Source organism: Felis catus, chromosome B3 (genome assembly GCF_018350175.1).
Source record: "Felis catus isolate Fca126 chromosome B3, F.catus_Fca126_mat1.0, whole genome shotgun sequence".
Taxonomy (NCBI): domain Eukaryota; kingdom Metazoa; phylum Chordata; class Mammalia; order Carnivora; family Felidae; genus Felis; species Felis catus.
The window spans coordinates 35,325,076-35,346,596 of record NC_058373.1 but is presented as its reverse complement, the minus strand read 5'-3'; the positions used below and the strand labels follow the sequence as shown (position 1 = coordinate 35,346,596).

General features: G+C 53.1%; 1 long non-coding RNA gene across 1 annotated transcript; it reads right to left on the bottom strand.

The window, feature by feature from the left end:
* Positions 1–11,716: 11,716 nt before the first annotated feature.
* LOC109500596 lies at positions 11,717–15,506 on the bottom strand. The gene is made up of 2 exons (XR_002158244.3): positions 12,199–15,506; positions 11,717–12,094 (listed from the first exon to the last, which is right to left on the bottom strand). It is a non-coding gene; the product is annotated as an uncharacterized LOC109500596 (long non-coding RNA).
* Between the last annotated feature and the right edge of the window lie 6,015 nt (positions 15,507–21,521).

The following is a 21,521-nucleotide window of genomic DNA, read 5'->3' as shown; positions in this document are numbered from 1 at the left end:
CCTCTCTTGCACATTATTTGAATCTCTGCGATAGATTTACGTGTAGAGTCCAAGCTTTTTGAATGTCTGTCTCCTTTCCTAGGATGTAAGTTCCTGAAGGGGGGGTTAGGTTTTTTTTTTTCCCCATGCTCCTTAGAAGTTTGCATAGAATGTTCCCGATACATATGTTTGGGGCCTTGAAGGGAATGGATGTCAGCTGGTCCGTAAGATCCCTGTGATGAAGTGTGAAGAACCGAGACCACCCTTGCTGGCCCCTCAGCCTGGAAACTTCTTTCCCGGCACCTTGAAGTCAAGTGCCCCTTCTCAAGAGGCTCTCCGTGACCACCCTCTGTGAAACAGAACCCCTCCAGTGGGCATTCTCTTCTCATCAAATCCACCCACTCAACACATATTTTTGGACTCTGTACAAGGTTTCTCACCCTCAGCACTATCAACATTGTGGAGCGGATCGTTCTGTGTTGTGGGGTTGTGGGGTCAGGCTGTCCTGTGCCTTGTAAGATGTTCAGCAGCATCCCTAGCCTTTATTCACTAGATGCCAGTAGTGTCCCCCTTCCCCGTTGTGACAACTAATAATGTCTGCAGATATTATCATATGTCCCCTGGAGGCAAAATCAGCCCCAGCTGGGAAGCATGCTCATCCAAAAGGTTGAGTTACATCAGGGAATGAGACAGATGCCACCATTAACATCTGTCACCACTTGGCTCCCCCAATCTCCCAGCCTTCCTGGGAGGAGAGCAATAGTGAATAGAACAAGAAAGTTACGTATCTTTCTAGAAAGTGACAAATACTATGGGAAAAAAATGTAGCTGGTTAAGGGTGATCGTGGATGCCAGAGGGGTTGCAGTTTTAAATAGGGTAGTCTGAACAAATAGCCCTATCAGAAAGGCTGTTTATATTTATTGTTATTTTTTGTTTAATCATGGCATATATCACAGCATGAAATTATATGAGGGTCTTGTTTGCTTGTTTGTTGTCTGTCTTCTCTTCCAAAGAGTAAATTCTATGAGGGCAGAAAATATTTCTGTCTTGTTCAACACCACGTGTATCCAATGCCTAGAACAGCACCTGGCCCAGAATTGTAGTCGATAAACGGGTAGGTCATTGTTAGGCATTGGGCATATTGAGATAAATAGCTGACTAGATGGCATTTTGTCCTATCCTTGATTTTTAGACATCCCCCTCACCTCCCCATTCCATCCACAGTCCCCTATACTAACTTATTTCATGGGCAATTTAGAAGTTCTGTCATCTATGTAGTTTACAGTCAGAGGCCATTTCAAATACCCAACTCTCTTGGCGGGCATTAGACTTCTTCTGATTGGGCCAATCTGACCACGAGGCATCTTGCTGGGGAAAATGCCCTCATCTTGATAAATCACTTCCCATGCTGACATCTCCTCTCTACCCAGTGTGGCCAGTTCTGCTCTGAGACGTCAGCTTAGTGGTGGGGGGGGGGGGGGGGAGGCTGCTGTGGAAGGGGAGGGCAGCCGGCTTCCCGTCACTGGAGGTATTCAAGGTGGACTCCACGAGCACCGCGGGATGCTGCGATGGGGACTGGAGCCCTGGATGGGGGTGGCCCGGGGCCCGTGATTCAACACTTAGTGAGCCCCAGAGTCACTGTAGAGCTTGTTAAACAGAGTGCTGGCCCCACCCCGGTCTCTTGACTCGGAGCCTAGAGATGCTGCACGGCTAGGTGACGCCCAGCGCTGCTGTTCCAGGGATCAGAGACTGAGTAGTTCTGCACTAACGTGCCCGACGGCTTCTCTCATACCCGAGGTTCTCCGATTCTCTGATGTCTCCTTTCCAGGCACAAAATGCAGCCAGCTGTCTGCTTCCTGCCCGTTCCTCGTCTCCTGTCAACCTTGAACTTGTCTTCTCCTACCACCTTCCGTGGTGCTACCTACCTGGGGTCTTAGCTCACTCTTTCCCTGGGATCTCCTCACCTAGCCTTAGTCAGTAAGTGATTCTTTTCAGAGCCAAAGTCGCTAAAAGCCTCCCCCTGAAGGAGATGAGGCCAGGACACCCTGCTTCCAGGGAGGGTACAGTTTGCATGCAGAGACCATCGTATGGACTTAGAGCCCTAGGGAAGGACCGGAGATATTCTGTAGGGAACTGACAAACACAGGAAGGGGGTGCTGGGCTTATTACAGAGAAGGCGCACCCTTTGGGGCCTTGGGCAATCACAGAGGGCTCAAGGTGGAGGTGTGATGTGAACTGAGCACTGCAGGATCGAAACAAAGGGAACTATTCGGTCGAACCCCATGAAATTGCTGATACTCAAGCACCGTTGGCCTCCAAAACCCGACCTTTCACCGTGGCTCAACCGAAGAGCATTCTTTTCATTCTTCCTATGCATGGGCCTCATTCTGCAGATGAGAAACTAAAGCCCGAGAGAGATTAAGCAGCTTGTCCGATGACCCAGAGTAAGAGGCAGACACCAGGGACCCAGACCGTTAGGACTCCGTGCCCTAGCTTTAAGGGTCTGTCTCCCTCAGTGGCTCTCGGGCTTTGGGGAAAGCGCCAGGAACACGTGGAGACCCCCATTCAGTAGTTGGGAGGGCAGAGGGGAAGAGGGTGGTGAGGCTCTATCTCAACCAAGCTCCCACGGAGTACTGAGGCTGCGGGCCTGTGGTCCACACGTGGGGGTTTACTGGTTTAGGCAGGACAAGATGGGAGAGGGCATTCTCCAAGGAGTGAGAGTGGCAGGGTGAGCAGAGGCCTGGAGGAAGGAATGGGCCCGTGGTGTGCCCGCGACCGCAGGGATAACGGACTCAGGCTGGAGGGGCGGAAGGAGTGCCGGTGGGGGCCGTAGAGGAAAATGCCCAGGCCGGTGAGGGTAGTGGGGTCAGGCTGCTTCCCTGCCTCCTGCCCCAGTCCCTCTCCCTCCCTCCTCGCCTCTTCCGAGGAGGCAGCATCCAGCACCATCAACTCTCCCCCGCCCCGACGCCCGGCAGGGGCTCACCGAGGGGGTTGCAGCCTGGACCATTTCTCGCACGCCACTGATCCCTTCTGCCGCGTGTGATAAACCCTATTTTATAAGGGAGACATGAATGGCTGTAATCAGATACAGTGTTTGCTGTGCCGAACAAAATGAGCAAACGAAAAAATATGCAGCCAGGCTATAATTATGGGTGTAATATTTCAGCCCATTAGCAAAAAATATCTCAGAAACCTGCCGCCCCGCCTTCTCAGCTAAAAAATTGGATGCTAAGCTGGTGAAGGCAAACAGAGAGAGCAGAGCCCTGGAGCAGAGGCCTAATTAATTGCATATACAATTTTTTTTTTTTCTTTTCTGCTGGCAGTGGGTTCTGACAATTCTGGGTCTTTTGCGGCACTAGAGAAAAGAGAGAGATTGTCCTTCCCCAGCAGGGCTGCTCTAAGGGCTTCTAGGCACTGGTCACTCTTCCTTGCCTGGCCCGGCCTGCCATTTACCAAGCATTTGGTACATTTAGGGGGTTGGTACAGTAATAGCTACCTTGTGTCGCTTGCTGTGTGCCAGGCGCCGTGATAAACTCACCGATTTTATCTCATTTCTCCCTTCGGGAACAGTGTGAAGGGGTGTGATGGGTTTTCTTGATGACCTTCGGGTCCCTGGCCTACTTCTCTCTCCTACCATTCGTGGGCTGCTTCTTTCTAGAAGATTTTTTTTTCCCCCAGGATGTCCCCTCAACCCATCCAACCCTTAAATCAGCCCCTCTCCCATCCGTGATCGCGTGCAGTGTTCAGATGTTTGTCCTAGGTCCTCAGCAATGGGGTTCTCGGTCCCTTGACTGAGTTACTGCAGGACAGTGACTCTGAATTACCCATCTGTGAATTCCTCGGGCCCAATACAGGAGTCAGCGCCCCGCAAGCTCGCAGGAAATACACAGGCGATAAATTATTTAGTGAATTAATTGCGTGGAGGCTTTTGGTCCTCTTCTGTAGATGTAGCACCCTGTCTCCAAGCCATTCCTTGTCCCTAGGATCTGTAGAAGACTGGGGCATGTCCGTGGTCCAGCAGCTGCCATCCTGTGCTCTGGAATTCAGCACTGTCTGGGCAGTTCTAATAATTAGATACGTACTTTTGTTCCTGAGCCTTCTACTTACCTGCCCGTTGCCTCAGACTAACCAAGCTCTGGACGGGTGTGATCAGTTCCTGTGTATATACTCATCCATTAAGTCGTTCATTCACTCTTGTAGTCATCTACCCATCCAACCCTATCCATTCAGCTAGCTCCAACCCTTCATCTAATACCACCTACCCATCCGTCCACGCACCCCTCCATCCACCCCTCCCATTCCACCATCCACCTATCCATTCACCCATCCATCCAACCCCCTATCTGTCAATCCATTCACCCATCCATCCAACCCCCTATCTGTCAATCCATTCACCCATCCATCCAACCCCCTATCTGTCAATCCATTCACCCATCCATCCAACCCCCTATCTGTCAATCCATTCACCCATCCATCCAACCCCCTATCTGTCAATCCATTCACCTATCCAAAAAAAGCTCCCGTGAAGGCTGTCTAGTGGGGGGATACAGATGTATTAAGATGGTGTGATCTGTGCATAAGGGGAGGAAGGTATAGGGTACTATGGGCTCATAGGCGGGACACCTGACCCAGCCATGCTTCCCAGGGCACCAAAACTGGGATCTTCCAGGCAGATAGTGAAGAGAAAAGAGGAATGGGGTAGACTGTCCCAGGCAGGAAGCAGATACGATACAATACCAAGGTAAAGATGAGTGAGTGTGTGGAAGGTTCAAAGGAATAAAGGACGTTCTACCTGGTCGATCTCACGTGAGGGGAGGGGGTGTGGGGTAAAGCTGGAGGGGATGGCCGGGGTCAGATCACGCAGGCCTGGCTTGTCCAGTAGAGGAGAAGAATCAGGAACCGGGAGCAGTGAGGAGCCTTCAGGGGGCCTGTAAGCGGGGCAAAGTCACGATCAGATTCGCATCTTTTAAAAGGTCGCTCTGGGAAACAGAGATTGGAGGAAAGAAGGCCAGGAGGGCGACCGGGGTTGGGGAGGTGGAGGGACCATTTGCCGGACAGCAGGTGCCATGTGACCCTGATGGAGGCAGGGGCTGCTCTAGTAGCATGGGGAAGACGTGGGGTTTGGGGCTTGGAGGAGAGAGATATTGATTAGAATTGGGATTGACTAGAGGCGGAAGCAGAAAGAGTGAGGGGTCAAGGATGACTGCCAGTTTCTGGTCTGTCCAGTGGGGTAGACGGATGTGACATTGACCGAGTCATGGAGGGAGAGCCGGTGGGTGTGGGGCATAGAGCCTGGAGAAGGGAAAGACAGCGTGCTGAGTGGGGAGCAGGTGGGCTTGAGATGTCTGTGGGGGGTTTCAGATGATGATTGGATATCCAGGTCTGAAGCCCCAGATAGAGGCAAGAGCTGGGAATAAAAATGTAGGACTCACCAGGCTAGGAATGGCTACCAACTCATCAGGGTAGATGGGACGGCCCAGGGAGGGTGTGTGGACTCAGGAGGGGAGGGTCCCTGTCTCCTGACAGATGCCCTATCGCCGACTGCCTACCTGGATGGTGGACAAACCCTTTCTTAGACTGCAGTCCCTACATGGACCACATTTCCAGGCTGATGCCACTCTCTGTGGCCAAGCACGTTGGGTACGTGTCCTGTCTACCCTTGGTGTTCCTCCTGCTGTTCCCTCTCACCCCCAGAATCCACTGGGCAGCAGTTGTGTGGGTGAAGCCTGGATGTGTTTCTCTGCGTCCGCCATGGGACCGCCTCTCCATCTGGAGAGCTCGTTCATCTAGAGGAAGGAACAGAGATGATTCTTTGCAATGTGGCTTCTCACCAGAGGAAGGGGGGGGGGGGACTAGCACCGCTCTAGTATTGAAAGCTCAGGGGTCAGCCTCCCTCTGCCACTGCTTTTAGAAACATCTTTAATTATTAAACCACTCCGTGTGCATTATAAAAAAGATGTGCAGCCCAGAACAATAACGAAACAGATGAGAGGCCCTCTATACCTCATCCTGTCGGTCCCAGTACCCCACTCCTTGGTGACAATTATTTTTCCAGGTTTCAGAAACACGCACACACACACACACAGACACACAGACATTGTTCACTCTTAGCAATTGATTTGCACTGACGGTGAGGCTCTCCCGTTCTCTCTGCCCCTCCCCCCCCCTCTCTCTCCAAATAAATAAACTTAAAAAAATAAAAAATTTAAAAAATTTAAAAATAAAAATGTTTAAAAAAAGAAAGAAATCCCAAATCTGTCAGCATCTTAAAATCTCTAAAATCTCATGATCTAGAGATAATGATTAACATTGAGGAAAAACAGATAAAATTTACTTTTACTAGACAATAATGGAAGAGGAAACTAAAGTCAGAGAAAAAGAACTGGGGAACTCCAAGTGAATTTTTCTTCAAAATAAGAGATTTGGGTCATTATACAATTCCCCCCCCCCTCTGTTTTTGTTTTTGTTTTTTTTTTTCTTTTACTTTAGAGGAATTGAGAGGTTGGAGTTCCTCTTTTATTTTATTTTTTTTAATTTTTTTTCAACGTTTTTTATTTATTTTTGGGACAGAGAGAGACAGAGCATGAACGGGGGAGGGGCAGAGAGAGAGGGAGACACAGAATCGGAAACAGGCTCCAGGCTCTGAGCCATCAGCTCAGAGCCTGACGCGGGCCTCGAACTCCCGGACCTCGAGATCGTGACCTGGCTGAAGTCGGACGCTTAACCGACTGCGCCACCCAGGCGCCCCCCTCTTTTATTTTTTTAATGTTTATTTCTTTCTGAAGGAGACAGAGACAGAGCGTGAGTAGGGGAGGGGCAGAGAGAGATGGAGACACAGAATCCGAAGCAGGTTCCAGGCTCCGAGCTGTCAGCACAGAGCCCAACGCAGGGCTGGAACTCACAAGCCGTGAGATCATGACCTGAGCTGACATTGGAAACCTACCAACAGAGCCACCCAAATACCCCTGTTTGTTTTTTATTTAATGTTTATTTCATTTTGAGAGAGAAAGAGTCGGGGATGGGCAGAGAGAGAAACAGAATCCCAAGCAGGCTCCGCACTTGTCAGCACAGAGCCCACCCAATGTGGGGCTCAAACTCATGAACTGTGAAATCATGACCTAAAGCGGAAATCAAGACTTAACTGACTGAGCCACCCAGGCGCCCTGGAGTTGTGATTTTTTGTTTTAACTCTGTGCTTCTTCATGGTTGTTAGTTTAGGCAGAGCTTGGTCATTTCTCTTATAACAATCAGAAGGCACAACTTTTCTCTCAACAAACAGATGACCCTAATCCATGTATACATTTTTAAATTAAAAACATTAAAAAAGAGCTAGACCTACTGTTAGCGTAATTAGTCAACAGCAGTTATTGAATTGTCTTGTCACTTTCAAAAAGAACAAAGATATCACGAGGAACTAATGATCACTTGTTCCTAACACAAACCCAAGCAGGGTGCGTGCGCTTTCAAAGCCTTCCGTGATTCTCCGCTTCGTCCCACATTCGCTGGCCGATGGCAGGTTGCCTTCATGTGGGCTCACAAAGCACGATTTCCTACCCTCGATTTGTGGCTGCGAATCACGCCACGGCTTAGCTCACTTCGTATCTGGACCATGACCTTCATTACAGTTCCCTGTTTTTTCCCGGAGTCTCTACCTCGCTTTTCCTTGTTGCTCAGAAGAGTCACCTGCCTTCATTCCATGGCCGCTCTGAGCGTTCCAGCTTCTTACAAAATTGGGCAATGCTGTTTTTTTCTTGAGGTGATTCTTCATGGAGTTGTCTGAGAACTTGTTCCAATTGGGCTAATTGCTTTTTAGGCCAGGGGCAGAGCTGTCTTACTGGTACATCTTTTCATTGATCTCCTGGGTTAATAATTCTTCTTCCTCCTCCTCTTCTTCTTCCTTTTTCCTTCTTCCTTCTTCCTTCTTCTTCTTCTTCTTCTTCTTCCTTCTTCTTCCTTCTTCTTCCTTCTTCTTCTTCTTCTTCTTCTTCCTTCTTCTTCCTTCTTCTTCTTCTTCTTCTTTCTTCTTCTTCCTTCTTCTTCTTCCTTCTTCTTCTTTCTTCTTCTTCTTCTTTCTTCTTCTTCTTCTTCTTCTTCTTCTTCTTCTTCCTTCTTCTTCTTCCTTCTTCTTCTTCTTCTTCTTCCTTCTTCTTCTTCTTCTTCTTCTTCTTCCTTCTTCTTCTTCTTCTTCTTTCTTCTTCTTCCTTCTTCTTCTTCTTCTTCTTCTTCTTCTTCTTCTTCTTCTTCCTTCTTCTTCCTTCTTCTTCTTCTTCTTCTTCCTTCTTCTTCTTCCTTCTTCTTCTTCCTTCTTCTTCTTCTTCCTTCTTCTTCTTCTTCTTCTTCTTCTTCTTCTTCTTCTTTTTTGTTTCAAGATTTTATTTCAATTCTGGTTAGTTAATATTGTAATATTAGCTTCAGGAGTAGAGTTTAGCGATCCATCACTTTCACATAACATCCAGTGCTCATCACAACAAGTGCCCTCCTTAATGCCCATCGCCCATCACCCATCTAGCCCACCCCCCACCCACCTCCCTCCATCAACCCTGTTTGTTCTCTATAGTTAACGGTCTCTTATGGTTTGCCTCCCCCTGCCTCTCTTCTTTTCCTTCCATACCCCAGTTCCATCTGGTTTCTTAAGTCCCAAATATGAGTGAACACGTATGGAGTTTGTCTCTCTCTGACTGATTTATTTCGCTTAGCATGATACTCTCTAGCTCCATCCATGTTGTCGCAAATGGCAAGACTTCATTCTTTTTTATGGCTGAGTAATATTCCATTGCATATATCTACCGCAACTTCTTGACCCCCTCATCGGTCAATGGACACTTGGGCTGTTTCCATAGTTTCGCTATCGTTGATAATGGCGCTATAAACATCAGGGTGCATGTGCCCCTTTGAATCCTGGGTGAGTTCTATGATTTCTTGAACCCGTTGTCTTCTTTCTTGGATTCAGTTTTCATTTTGTCAGAGTAAAATCTCAAAATTCGCGCCGCCCCCAGAAAGTGTGCATTCCAGAGGTGGGGGTGTGGTGGGAATCTGCACTCTCGAGTACTTAAAAATGTCTATACCGTGCGCTCCCACTGGAACAAGAGAGTCCGAGAGATTTCTCCTCAGAACGCTGTGGACATTGTTCTGTTGCTTTCTAGAAAGTTCCATCACATGTGCAACATCTAATGCCAGACTGATTGCTGTTTCCTGTGAGATACCCTAAGGTGTTTTTTTGTTTCCCTTAAGATGTTTTAAGATATCCTCTTAATCGTTGGACCTCAGAAACGTCCCCCTTTTGTTGTGAAACTTGAGTCTCTTTTCCTTTGCACGTGGTCTATAGTTGGTGAAAATAGTGGCGGACAGCGGCTTTTTCACCTGGCCTGCTTCCCTTCCCCACGGGAACTGCCACTAACTCGCTCACTCCTAGGACTTTGGCGGTGCTGTTAATGAGGGGGTGCTTCATTCCTGCCCCAGGGGATCCCATCAGAGCGTCCCATCTCTCCAGCCAGGGGATTGGGTCAGGGCTGGACACGTGACCCGCGCCGGGCCAATCAGAGAACATGTTAGAGACCTATTTGGATGTGGGCAGAGAGGGGAGGACGCCCAGTTCTGTGGATTTGGTGCCAGGGTGAGTGAGGCTGGGACCCCTGGAGTCCTCAGCTGCTACACTAAGAGCGGCAGCCTGGGAATGGACCCACTTGGGGGGCAGGAGAGGAGGGTAGAAGCAGCCAGGAGGGTGGAGAGGGAGAGAAAGACGACCCATTTTGAGTTGTGGTGTCCGAATGTAAACAAGAGAAGCTTGATGAGATACCGATCCCTTTCACTGCCCGAGTCCCTGTCTTGCGTCCGCTAAGGGGAATTTTCTCCTACTATTTGATCATTCCTTCCCTTTTATGGCTTCCCTTCTGTCCTGAAATTCCTATTAGTTGGGTGTCGGCTTTCTGCGATCTCGTCTCTGCCTCCTTTTTACCTTTCCTCATTTTAAAAATCACTTGGACGTTTTAATCTACGTTCTGAGACATTTCCCTAAGCTTTATTGTCTCCATCTCGGATTTGGTCTTCTATTCTATTATTCAGCCCTTTGTTAGCTCTTCATTTCAGCCCATGTATTTTTCATCTTAAGAACTGTTTTATTCTTTGTTTGTTTCTTGTCTTCCCCCCATAGCAAGCTGCTTTTGTTTTATGAATGCAGCATCCTCCCAATGAATCAGCAGGAGTGTTTTTCTGTCTGCTGCATCATCTCTGTTTTTCCTTTGCGGCTGCTTTGTTCATCTTGATCCCCCCCTTTTTTTTTTTTTTAAATGTGGTTTGCTTTCCTCAAAGCTCCATAATCCTCAGTTATCCATTAAAGATGCGTGAATTGGGGCGCCTGGGTGGCTCAGTCGGTTGGACGCCCGACTTTGGCTCAGGTCATGATCTCACGGGCTGTGAGTTCGAGCCCCGCGTCGGGCTCTGTGCTGACAGCTCAGAACCCGGAGCCTGCTTCAGATTCTGTGTTTCCCCTCCTCTCTGCTCCTTCCCAGCTCACGCTCTGTCTCTCTCTCTCTCAAAAATAAACAAACAACGGGGCGCCTGGGTGGCACAGTCGGTTAAGCGTCCGACTTCAGCCAGGTCACGATCTCGCGCTCCGTGAGTTCGAGCCCCCCCGTCGGGCTCTGGGCTGATGGCTCAGAGCCTGGAGCCTGTTTCCGATTCTGTGTCTCCCTCTCTCTGCCCCTCCCCCGTTCATGCTCTGTCTCTCTCTGTCCCAAAAGTAAATAAACGTTGAAAAAAAATTAAAAAAAAATAAACAAACATTAAAAGTATATATTATATATATAAAAGATGCATGAGTAAACAGCCAGGTTCATGAGTACTGGCTGGGATGGGATGTTCCCCTGCATGGTTGTAGAATAGGCGTCTCTCCTGGATGAGCCAGGGTCCTGGAAGTGTCTGGGTGAGACTTGTTGCAACAGGGAGCAGAAATGCAGGCTCACGACCTGTCACCATGCTGAAGGAACGAAGGCTTCCCTCTGAGTGTGGCGGGCCTCCATTACAGGGTTTTGATCTATGAGATCCCCCCAAACTGTTACCTTCTTCAAAACTGTAATTCAGCGTAATGAGACTGATGAGAAAAAATACGGTTGGGGACAAGCTACTCACAATTCTTTCACTATCAGAAGCATTAATAAAAATAGCACTGATAAAAATGTTGGTGTGTTAAAAGATGCGTGTTAGATTTCTAATCGATAAAAAAATAGTACGGTGAATACAGGGCTTTCTTTACCTGTTTAAAAAAAAATAGTGAGTTGCTTAATAGAGGTGTGGAATAGGGCGTAGGCTTCTGGGTTTTGAAAACGAGGGCAAAACGCACAGGGAAGGGGGCGTGCCTTGTAATAAGCCCCTCCCAAGATGAGGCAAGTGGCCCCGAGAGGCACCGGGGGTGCCTGGGGAGCGTGCAGGGAAAATTGTGTAGAAGCCAATGCAGCTTCCGCGTTGTATTGACACACGCCTAGGCGTCAGTCACGTAAGAGGCCAGTGCGGATGGCGGAGACCCGCTTTGTACCAGAACAGATCCCCGTTGTGTCTCTGTGGAGTCGTCATCTCCCCCCTCCCCACTCTGTTGAGGACGTCAGGAAGGACAAGTCTATAGAAATGCCAGCAGAACCCCCATTTGATTTTGAGAGTTGTTCTCAGGACCTCTTCCTGGGGTTGAATGCCAAGGCCACCCGTTCTGTATATTCAAAAAGAGGCTGGGACACCTGGCCCAGCTGTGCTTCAAGGGGTTTTAATTGCCCCAAGGCCCCCCTCGCTTTCCGTAGAGCTTCTCGGAGGCTCTAGTTTCAGTGAAAGGCTCTCCTAGGTCTATGCTGACCTGTGGTTTCCTTGTTCCGGCTTCTCAATCAGTCGGATACCACATTCCCGCTACCTTTCTCCGCATTTCCGGTTCACGGGTAGCATCCTTGCCTACGTCCTACTGTGGATTTACTCTTCTGCTTGTGGCTTTTTTCCTTCGACAGGGTTTTGGTAGGGAGAGAATTTAAATTCTTCGTCCTCGGTCTACGTCTCAAGTGGGAAGCCCTCTCCACTGCTTTTTGTCCTCTTGACTCTGGCCGAGGCTGCCCAGAGTTCTGGCCTTCCATTTATTACCTGGAAAACGGGAACGATAGTATCATCCGTCCTGCCTTCCTCCCACGGACGGGGAAAGGATGGAGGGATGTGGGAATCATCTCTGAACAAAAACAACGGCATACATTTAAGTTGTTACTCGTTCATGGAAGACGACCTTCTAATTGGGCGGATGGGAAGATACAAGCTGAGAGCGTTCCCCTCAGCCGTCGCCCAAGGTGGCCCGGAAAGCCCCGGCCTCTTGGCTCCTGGGTCCCCTTCTCTTTTCAGGCCCTGCTTCTTGGCAGCTTGCACCTGGCCAGGGCTTCAGTGCCGGGGGCCGAGCAGTTGAGAATTCGGAAGACGCAAGGATGGCATAAATAATTCAGTGATTGCCGACCACGGGCCATTAAATTTTCCATGATCTGTTTTATTGTATCTGCCATGCCGCGTTAGGCACTGCCAGTTCGGATGCAAACCAGGCATTTCACTGCCTACAGGAACTAGCCCCTGCTCCCTCCCTGTCGGAGGTCCCAGACCGCGGAGGCGTTGGCCTTGGGCCCCGCTGGGGCTTGGTCTCGAAAGGCGGCCAAACAGAGGTTCCTGGCGCAACGGTGTGAGTGACAAGTCTCCCTCCTGCCCCTGCCGGTCACTGAGCCACCAACCTCCCGCCTTCAGGCTCAGGATACATTCGCCACACTTCAATGTTAACCTCGTATTAGCGATCCTCTAAGACACGGTGCGCTGGGTAGGGGTGAGGGACTTTAAGGGTTACCTCGTTCTGTGTAAACACGAACGGTCACCATCATTTTTATAACCCTGCCTTGACATTTGCACATTTCTTCGTACACTGGGAGCCTCGGGACCCGGCAGTGGTCCTGGCCTCGTAAAACTTCTGGGAATCTTTACGGATTTTCAACTCCGGGATCGCGCTGTTCTGCATCCTCAGCGTGGTGGGGGCTCCTGACAGATGGGGAAACAAAGTCTCAGAGAAGGAAATGGTCTTGGTCAAAGATGCGGCCAGCTGGTGGCCGGGCAGGCCCAGGGCCAGGTACCTGCAATCCTGGAGCAGAGCCCTTCCCGGGGCCTGGATCTCAGGAGGGGAGAAACTACTCATCCATCCCCTCCCCTCGTCAGGGTCATCGAAGCTTCTCCGACTTGTTCACAGGGCGAATGCTTTCCCCACTGTCCTGAGGACCACACCGTTTCTTGAGACCCCGTTTCCAAAAATGCCTCCCACCCACCCCGGGGCAGAGCGCGAAAGGGAAGAAGCAGGCGCAGAGGACAGAGTCGCGCTAAGTGTCACGCTGTGAAGGCTTGGCCAGTGGGCGTGGCCTCGCCGTCCCCATGCTACTCACGGACATGATACCAGAGGACTGGACGAAGGCCGGAGGAAGCGTCCTTGACCGCTCACGGATCCCCTGTGGGCAGCGAAGTGTGGTGGGAGGAATTCGGGATGTGTAGTCAGGGGGGCTGGCCCCGAACCCCAGATTTGTGGTTTACCGGTTATGTACGCAAAGGAAATCACCTCCCTTTTCGGAGAGCCTCCGTTTCCTCGCGTCAAGTGAGGGTGCCACATCTGAACCCACGGGATTTTCGCGAAGCTCTGGGGTAATAGTTGTGAGCCGCCAGAATCGTTTGGACACGTCCGTCGGTGAGCCATTGCTGCTGATCAGACCCCCCCCAAACCCTGACGGCTTTCAACAGCCGTTTGTCATTCCTCCAGGCGCTACGGGGTCGTGGGCACCCGTCTCATCTGGGGTGCGGTCAGCCCCAGGTGGGCAGGGAGGCAGCCTCGCTGACCCCCGCCGGACGTCCTCGCGTGGTTACGAGCTGGTCCGGGGTGGGGTGCCCCGGGTCTCTCGCCCTCCGGCACGCCTGCTCGAGCCAGTTCCCGCGGTAGCTGCCGGGTTCTAAGAGAAAGCACTAGAGCCCCGCTGGGGGTTGGACTCGGAACGGGCGCACGGTCGCTTCTGCCACATCCTGTTGGCCCAAGCAAGTCACGGGGCCAGCCCAGGTTCAAGCTGGGGGCGGGGGCTGGATCCACCTCTTCACGGGGGTGGCCGCAAAGTCGAGCCGCAGAGGCCGCGGGTGTCGGGAAGGGTGCGGCGGCGTGACCCTTTGTCCGCGGCTGTCGGATCTGCCCGATTCTTACGTCCGCGTTCTCCTTGGCGCGAGCGCGGGAGAGACGGAGGCAGGCCCAGAACGACAGGGCCGGGTGTGGCTCTCAAGAGAGTGGAAGTGGCTTTGCCCACGGCCACACAGCTGGCGAGGGAACAGGGGCCGGGGTGAGAACCCAAGACTCTGAATGTCAAGTACCGTATGTCAGAGCCAACCCCAAGGCCGTGTCTTCTATCAAGTTTGTGCCGGTGATTTGGGTGCCTGCGTTTCTGTTCCTCTTTCGTCGTGTTGCAATCTCAGAAGGTCAAGGGGGGGCCTGCGATGAGGCTTCCTGGCCTTCCCTTGTGGAAGGAGCCCCTGAGGAAAAAGGACCGTCCCCGGGCTGAGATCCAGACTCAGAGTCCCTGGCTTAAAGAGGTTGGCTCCTGCAACTTTCTTTCCCCTTTTCGAGAAGCATGTGGTGCAGGGAATCGTATGCATTTCAGCCTTGACTCTGGCCTCCTCGTGCCTAGAGCCCCAATCCAATGAAGGCAGAGCCCCATCCCCTGTTGCCAAGATGATTGCTACGGTCTCCTAACCGGCCTTCTTACCTCCAGACTCACTTCCCACGCCACTGCCCCAAGGCCATCTTGCCAGCGCTGCCGCAGGGAACTTTCTGGTACTTGGCTCTGCTTGGGACATCCCCCTGGGGAGAGTATCTTCCAGGGGCGTGTGCTCTTAGGCTTGAGTGTGGGAGCCGGGCAGATCCAGGTTTAAATCTAGGCTCTGAGATTTTAATAGAGCTGGGCGAGCTCGGACTCACTATTCCAATGCCCCGAGCGTCAGTTTCTTCAGACGCAGTACGTGAGATCTCGCGGGATTTCGTAGGCACTGGATGTGAGGTCGTTGCCAAGTCTCTGCTACCGAGCCAGGGCTCAGGAAACGCCGGCTGCTTTTACTACTGCTGTGTTTCGTGGCTCCCCGTGGCCACGGAACCCAGACAGGCCGCCTGACATCCAAGGCTCTCCGTGAGGCCCCGGCCGCCTCTCCGAGCTTACCTTTCACGGCTCTGGGTTGCTGCGGCCGTAAGTACACGGGGCCACGCCAGCCGGGTGTGGTGCTTTGTGACCCGGCGACGCGGCAAAGGGCACCTTAGAGCTCTGGACTCTGGAACCAGGTTGCCTGGGGTCCAATCCTGGGCCCCCACTGACTGACTGTGTAACTCGATGAGTTTACTCACTGCACCGTGCCTCAGTTTCCTTCTCTGTAAAATGAGGACCACGGCGGTCCCTACCTCCTGGGGTAGTTGTGAGGACTAAGTGAGTTAATGTAGGAAAAAGCATCTAGAACGGCACGCCGGAAATGCCCCCTTTCAATCGTCATCATTATCGTCCAAGCTGCAGGGTTCCGGGCCCCAGCAAGTGTTTTCATTGCTCACCAAAGCCAGGTGGCCTTTCAAAACCCTGGACAGAAGTGTGTCGCGTATAACCCCAAACGGTGCTTCAACGATCATCCCGGACTTCTGAAAATGCGGCTTTCACTAACTAGCAGTCGGTAAGGACAGACTAGTGCTTCCTTTTTGTCTGAGCAGTCTGTCGTAGACGCGCTGGGAAGTAAGAGGCCGTGCCTCACTCCCCTCCCTCCGTCTTTTTTCCACCTTTGGCGTGCCTTTGCTCTCTAATCACCCGACTGCTCTTTTCTCAGAGTTTAGCAGAGAGCTAACTTGGCATCTAAGCACCCCCCCCCCAGCTGGTGGCTCTTGACCGATGACTGATGCATGGGGATGTACGGAGCCACGCTCCCTTGTCTGGACTGGAATAACTCTGAGGAGCGACTCGACTGCAGGGTCCCCCGTGGGAGCAGGTGGAGGCCGCCCCTTGCTGAGCTCTGTCCAGGGTCACGTTCCAACCTGGCTTTGCTTCCTCCCTCCATCCCTGTCCTGCTTGCCCTGATCGTTCACTGGTTTCTCCTGGGAGCCCTTTCCTAATAAATCGCTTTCCTGGGAATCCTCATCTCAGGGGCCGCTTCTGGAGACGGTGGATGAAGAGGGGCAGGACGCACGGGGCCCTGAGGGAGGGGACGACCGTGGGCCGTACCTGCTATGGGAGGCCGCTCAGCCCCTGACCCCGGTGTTCCTGTAGGACTTTGTTTCCCAGCCATGATGCCTCTGTGGGTCTTGAGGGGTTACCTGTTCTCACACTGGGTCTGGTTTTTGTACTTCTTAGAGGTGCCCAGCCCAGCTGGCCCCTCCGGACCCCTTGGTGAGTGAGGTCGAGCATCTCATTCTTCAAACCAGCTACCCCCTCCGCCTCCCCGGGGGCGAGGGCCTGGCTTTGACACAAACTCCATCACACCTGCGGTGGTGGGAGTGGCAATGGATGAAGGGCTACGCCAGGGGTATCGGGTTTGGCTTTCCCAGAGGCTGCCGGGAAGGCCCCGGTGCGACCCACATTTGTAGGACAGTGTTAGCTCCCCGCGGAGATAACCTTGACCCGCGAGAGTCAGGAGATGGGCAGGAGCCAGAAGGCAAATCTTTCCCCGTTCCTCATAATGGCCCGTTCCCAGACTCAGCAGTCCCATGCGGCCTGTCTGGAAGGCATCCAAGGTGGCCGAGAGATGGACGGTGACGCTGTGCCCGGCTCATATTCGCTTTCCCTCCTTCCCTGCCTCACTTCCATTTTTCCCTCACTCTCGCTGCCCTGGGATTGTGGTGCCGGTGGCAGTGGTCGGGGACGGGTCAGAGCCAGAGAGAAGGTTCGTGTGGGGGCGGAGTGGGGGCCTCGTTTCGGGACCTCATCCTCCGAGCTCCCGGCCGCTGCCCAGCCCGTCCGGCACCCCTTTGCCTATTGGCCCCAGTGGTCCTTCGAAAGTGTGTCACTTCCCTGTTTGAAACTTTCCATGGCTCCCCCTCGTCCTGGGGCTAGGCCCAAATGTCTTAACCCATTAGTCAAGGCTTGCGCTCTGGGGCCTCGCTTCCCCAAGGAGCCCACATCCCAGCTTTAGGAGCCGTTGCCATAGTCCTACCCTCCCGGCACTCCTTCTTCCCCATCCGCGCGTCTCTGCGTGTTGTGTTTTCTCGGTCTCTTCTTGGTGCCGTCTTCCTCATCCTTCCAAGTTCAACCTCAAGGCTGCTTCCTCGGGAGGTAGCAAGGTCGCCTCCTGACCACCCTCGACCACCTGACAGAGGGACAGTGCCCTGCCCTCCCTCAAAGTGGGCCGTGAGCGTCATCCACCTCCGGTGAACCCCTGTGACACAGTTTCTGGTGACTGGTCTCTGGTGACCTCCCCCGCCCTAGACCCTGAAGTCCTTGAGGGTGCTGTGCACCGGCACCTCGGGAGACGTGTCTACACGAATATACCTTTCACACAGGAGAAGTCCTGCTCCGGGAGCCAGGCAAATCCCGTGCCCAGTTTGGGTCCGACCCTGAGGTCCCTGATCATACCCCCCGGCCCCTGCCAGACCAAGTTCAGAAGTACAAACAGGGACATGTGTCAGAGTGCCGGGGAGTGATACCTCAGCACCCTTTGGCCAGGAGGAGTTTCATGGGCTGGCTGATTCTTAGACCTGCCGTTTATCTAGCGGGGTGACTTAGAGCAAGTGACTTCTTTGGACCTGGATTTCCCCGTCTGTGAGCTGGAAACAGGCCCCAGCACCATCTTCTGAGAGGGGGGAGTGAATGTTGAAGCGGTCTACTGCCGTGGACAAGCCGTGCAAAGCAGGACAACGCTCAGTGACTTGCAATCACTAGTCTCTTCCGCGGCTCTGTGGGTCAATGGCACTCAGCCCGGCCGTTCTTGATGGAGGTCTCCCAGGTGGTCGCAATCAGATGGCAGCTGGGCTCCTGTTATGAGGGTCACCTGGCCTGCACGTGGAAGATGGCCCCCGGACCTTGGCTGTCATTGGCTGCTGGCTGTCGGCTGAGAGCTCGGCGGGGCCGTCGACCCGGATGGCCACACGTGATCTCCCGGGTACTTGGCCTTCTCACAGCGCGGGGCTCTGAGAGGCCGCCCCTGAGACCAGGTGTTCCAAGGACCCCAGGCAGAAGCCGCCAGGCTTCCCGTCGCTTAGCCTTAGAAACCCGGAACGTCGCTTCCGCTGCATTCCGCCGGCCTGTTCTTTTTGGTGGGCCGGGTCACCAAGGCCAGCCCAGGTTTAAAGGTGATACCTCACCTTTGGATGAGAGCAGAAGCGCAAAATCGCAGCGGTCGTTAATCTACCACGAGATCCTTCACGGAAAGCACCGTGTCGGGTTCTGAGATGCGTATTCAATCAATGTCCGTGTTGGGGTTGCCCCCGACCCGCATCCGTTCAACCGGTCCCCAGCTCAGGAGAGGCCAGCCTCCCCTCAGCCTCCCTGGGTAGCGGTCGCTGGGTCGAGGGGGCAGCGGGCCAGCCAGGCAGGGTGACGGGCTCTGAGCCATCTAGGCTGCAACGTAGCTTGGTGCACAGAAGCATCTAGGAGCCCAGGTTGTAGCCCTAATCGCTCCACGAGGTCATTTGGTTGCCTTGAGAAAGTCCAGGGCCCTCTCTGGACTCACTTTCCCTGTTTGTCCAATGGGGGATTGGACTGGATGAGCTTCACGGCCCGTTCTGGCCCTGCCATCCAATGATTCTCCTGCTGTGCTGGAATGTTCCTCAGCACTATCTCCGGGGCCCCGGGGACTCATAAACTCATGGCCAGGACGTGGGACTTGATGTTTTTTCTCTCCTCCCTGGGGAGACGGTCTTGATTCTCATCTCTGGTATCACACCTGGGCACTAAACCTTGCCCAAGCTCTCAGTGGTGTCTGACTTCCCCTCCTGGGCTCAGCCTTTAAAAGTCCCTTTTGTAAATGAGGCACTGGTAGCGTTAAGGTGAGGGGACCTCCCCACCTCTCCCTGGTGCTCCTGGGAACCTCCAGGGCCTTGCTTAGGTCGGGTCACACCGTGGCCACCCCCACCCTTAACGGGGGCCCAGCCCGTGTTCGGGCTCGGCGAGTTTCCCGGTTGATTTCCTCGGAGCTTTTTGGTTTCATTCAGTAAGATGAGATTCTCAGCAGAGCTGGTGGCATTTGGAGATTTCTCAGACCTCACCCTCCACGGCAAGTGGGAAAGTTTCTGTCTCTGGAAATGTGACCAAAAAGCATATGCTTGTGTTCTTCAGGTTCTGTCTACCAGGAACCGCTGCCAGGCCATGGGGAACTGAGTGTTATTTTCGAATGAGGTAGAAAACAGTTTCAACACACAGCGTCCCCTCCCAGCCATCCTCCTGATGATTGTTTCATAACTATTTCTTGGAACTGAACATGAGCTGAGCCTCGAAAGGGGTGAATTTAGCTAGATGCAGGGAAGAGGGAAGAGATTTACGGGACAGAGGCGGGGTCACAAGTGAGCAAAGCCCGGAGGCGACACTGAGAAAGCTGTCTCAGGGGTAGCAAAGGAGGCTGGCCTCACATGGGTAGAAGGGGACACAAGCGTCTAGACCTAGGCCCTCTTTGCTGGCTTGCACTCATCCGTTCACCGACTCATTCATTCATTCATTCATTCATCATCGAGCCCCTGCTTTGCAGGGCCCAGGGCTGCTCCTGGAAATAGGGTGGAAGCAGAAAGCTTCCAGGCCTTACTGTCTAGGAGAGGAGACAGTCGCCAATCAATGGCCATGCCAACAAATGTACAGTTCCAGCTGGGGCTGGTGACACGAGCAACGGGTACGTGGTGCGACCAGGCCTTTGCTCGAGCCAAGGCAGGCTTCCCTGATGTTGGAGGCGTCACCTGAAGGATGAGTAGGAGCTAACCCGGAGGGGAGCGGGAAGTGCATTCCAGGTAGAGGGGATAGCATATGCAAAGGTCCTGGGCAGAAAAGAGCGTGTCGGTCTAAGCACTCGGAACCCAGAGGGAGGCAGGTGGCGAGGGTAACTGGGATTTTTTTCCCCTGCATCTTAACGCACTTGGCCTTTAACCCCAAAACAATAGGAAAGAGCTCTGGGCTTTGAAGGCGTGGACTGTTGATGCGCTCCGTCTGCGTTTTGGCGATTTCACAGAGGCTGCTTGCGGACGAGGGGCTCGAGGTGGCCACGGTGGGTGTGCGGGAGCAGTTAGGGAGGCTACCGTACTGGTCCAGGCAAGGGACGGCTCAGGTGGCCACAGTGGACATGACCGGAGGGATCTGAGAGGTTCTCAGGCAGTAAGATTGCCACGGTTTTGCGGATGGATCGCCCACGAAGGACGAAAGAGAGGCAGACGCCAAGGACAGCAGCCGTTTCTGGCTTGGGCATCCTGATGGCTGCTGTCGCTATTGACCCAGCTGGGGAAGGCCAGAGGCGGCGTCAGCCAGGGGATTCACTTAGGGAAATTTCAGGCGGCAGGTACCTGAGAGCCGCACGACCGGGAAGTTAAGGAGGCAGGTGGCTCTCTGGGTCTGAGGCTGAGATGGTTGTGGGGTCTGAGAGCTACTGGTGAGTTTTCTGCTCTGCAAGGTGACTGGAGCCCAGTCGTGGAAACTGCTGAGGGGGGCCTGCCCCTCCCCCTCCAAGGGGAAAAGGATGGGATTAACCCTGAGAAGGGATAGAACCAGGGAGGGGCGCCCCCAGCCCCGGAGGCAGCCAGGCCCGGTCTGCAAAGGGGACCGAGAAGGAAACCCAGACGCCGAGGCCGGGCCGGTCACCAGGACGTGGTCACTGCTGCCGGGTCCTGTGAGGTCAAGGGAGCGGATCCCGAAAATGTCTGCTCTGTCATTCACTCACAGGACGCTGACATCCTTCTTGCCAGTCACACCCAGATGCTCTCCTGTGGGTCCCAACTGGTAACTGATCTAGAGCTTAGCCATCCGGCTCTGCCCCTCCTCACGTGTGCCACCTGCAATCGAAACAAAGGAAGAACCTTCAAGTGGCTTCTGCTTAGCTTCTGGGAATGAGACTTCATGGCATTTTGAAGCTCGAGTGGGAAAAGGCACTGGGGCTTATTGCTGGAAGGTGGTGTTTTCCAGAGGAAGCCGTCACCGAACCCCGCGCCGGTTGTCCCCTCCCCCTGTCCGCCCTTCTCCCGCCCCCCACCCACTCTGTCCAACAAGGAGGAAATGGAAACAGGGGGTGACAATTGGCCTTTCAGATTTATGGATTAGCGTTTAGAAACCCCAAATTTCAGTGGGCTCCGATGAAGCCTGTAATCTGGCATCCGATTCAATTCACTTCAATTAGATTCAAGTCAATTCAATTCTACTCAGTCAATTCACATTAATCCAAGGAATTTACGAGAGTCGGCCGTGCTGGCCAGGGTGGGAGGGAGACCCCAGCATTTCAGGACCCGGGGGACCCGATCTGTTAGAGGAGCCATTGGGGCTGCTGGTGGAAGCCAGGTCCAGGGGGCACAGGGGCTACCCCTCGGCCCCGG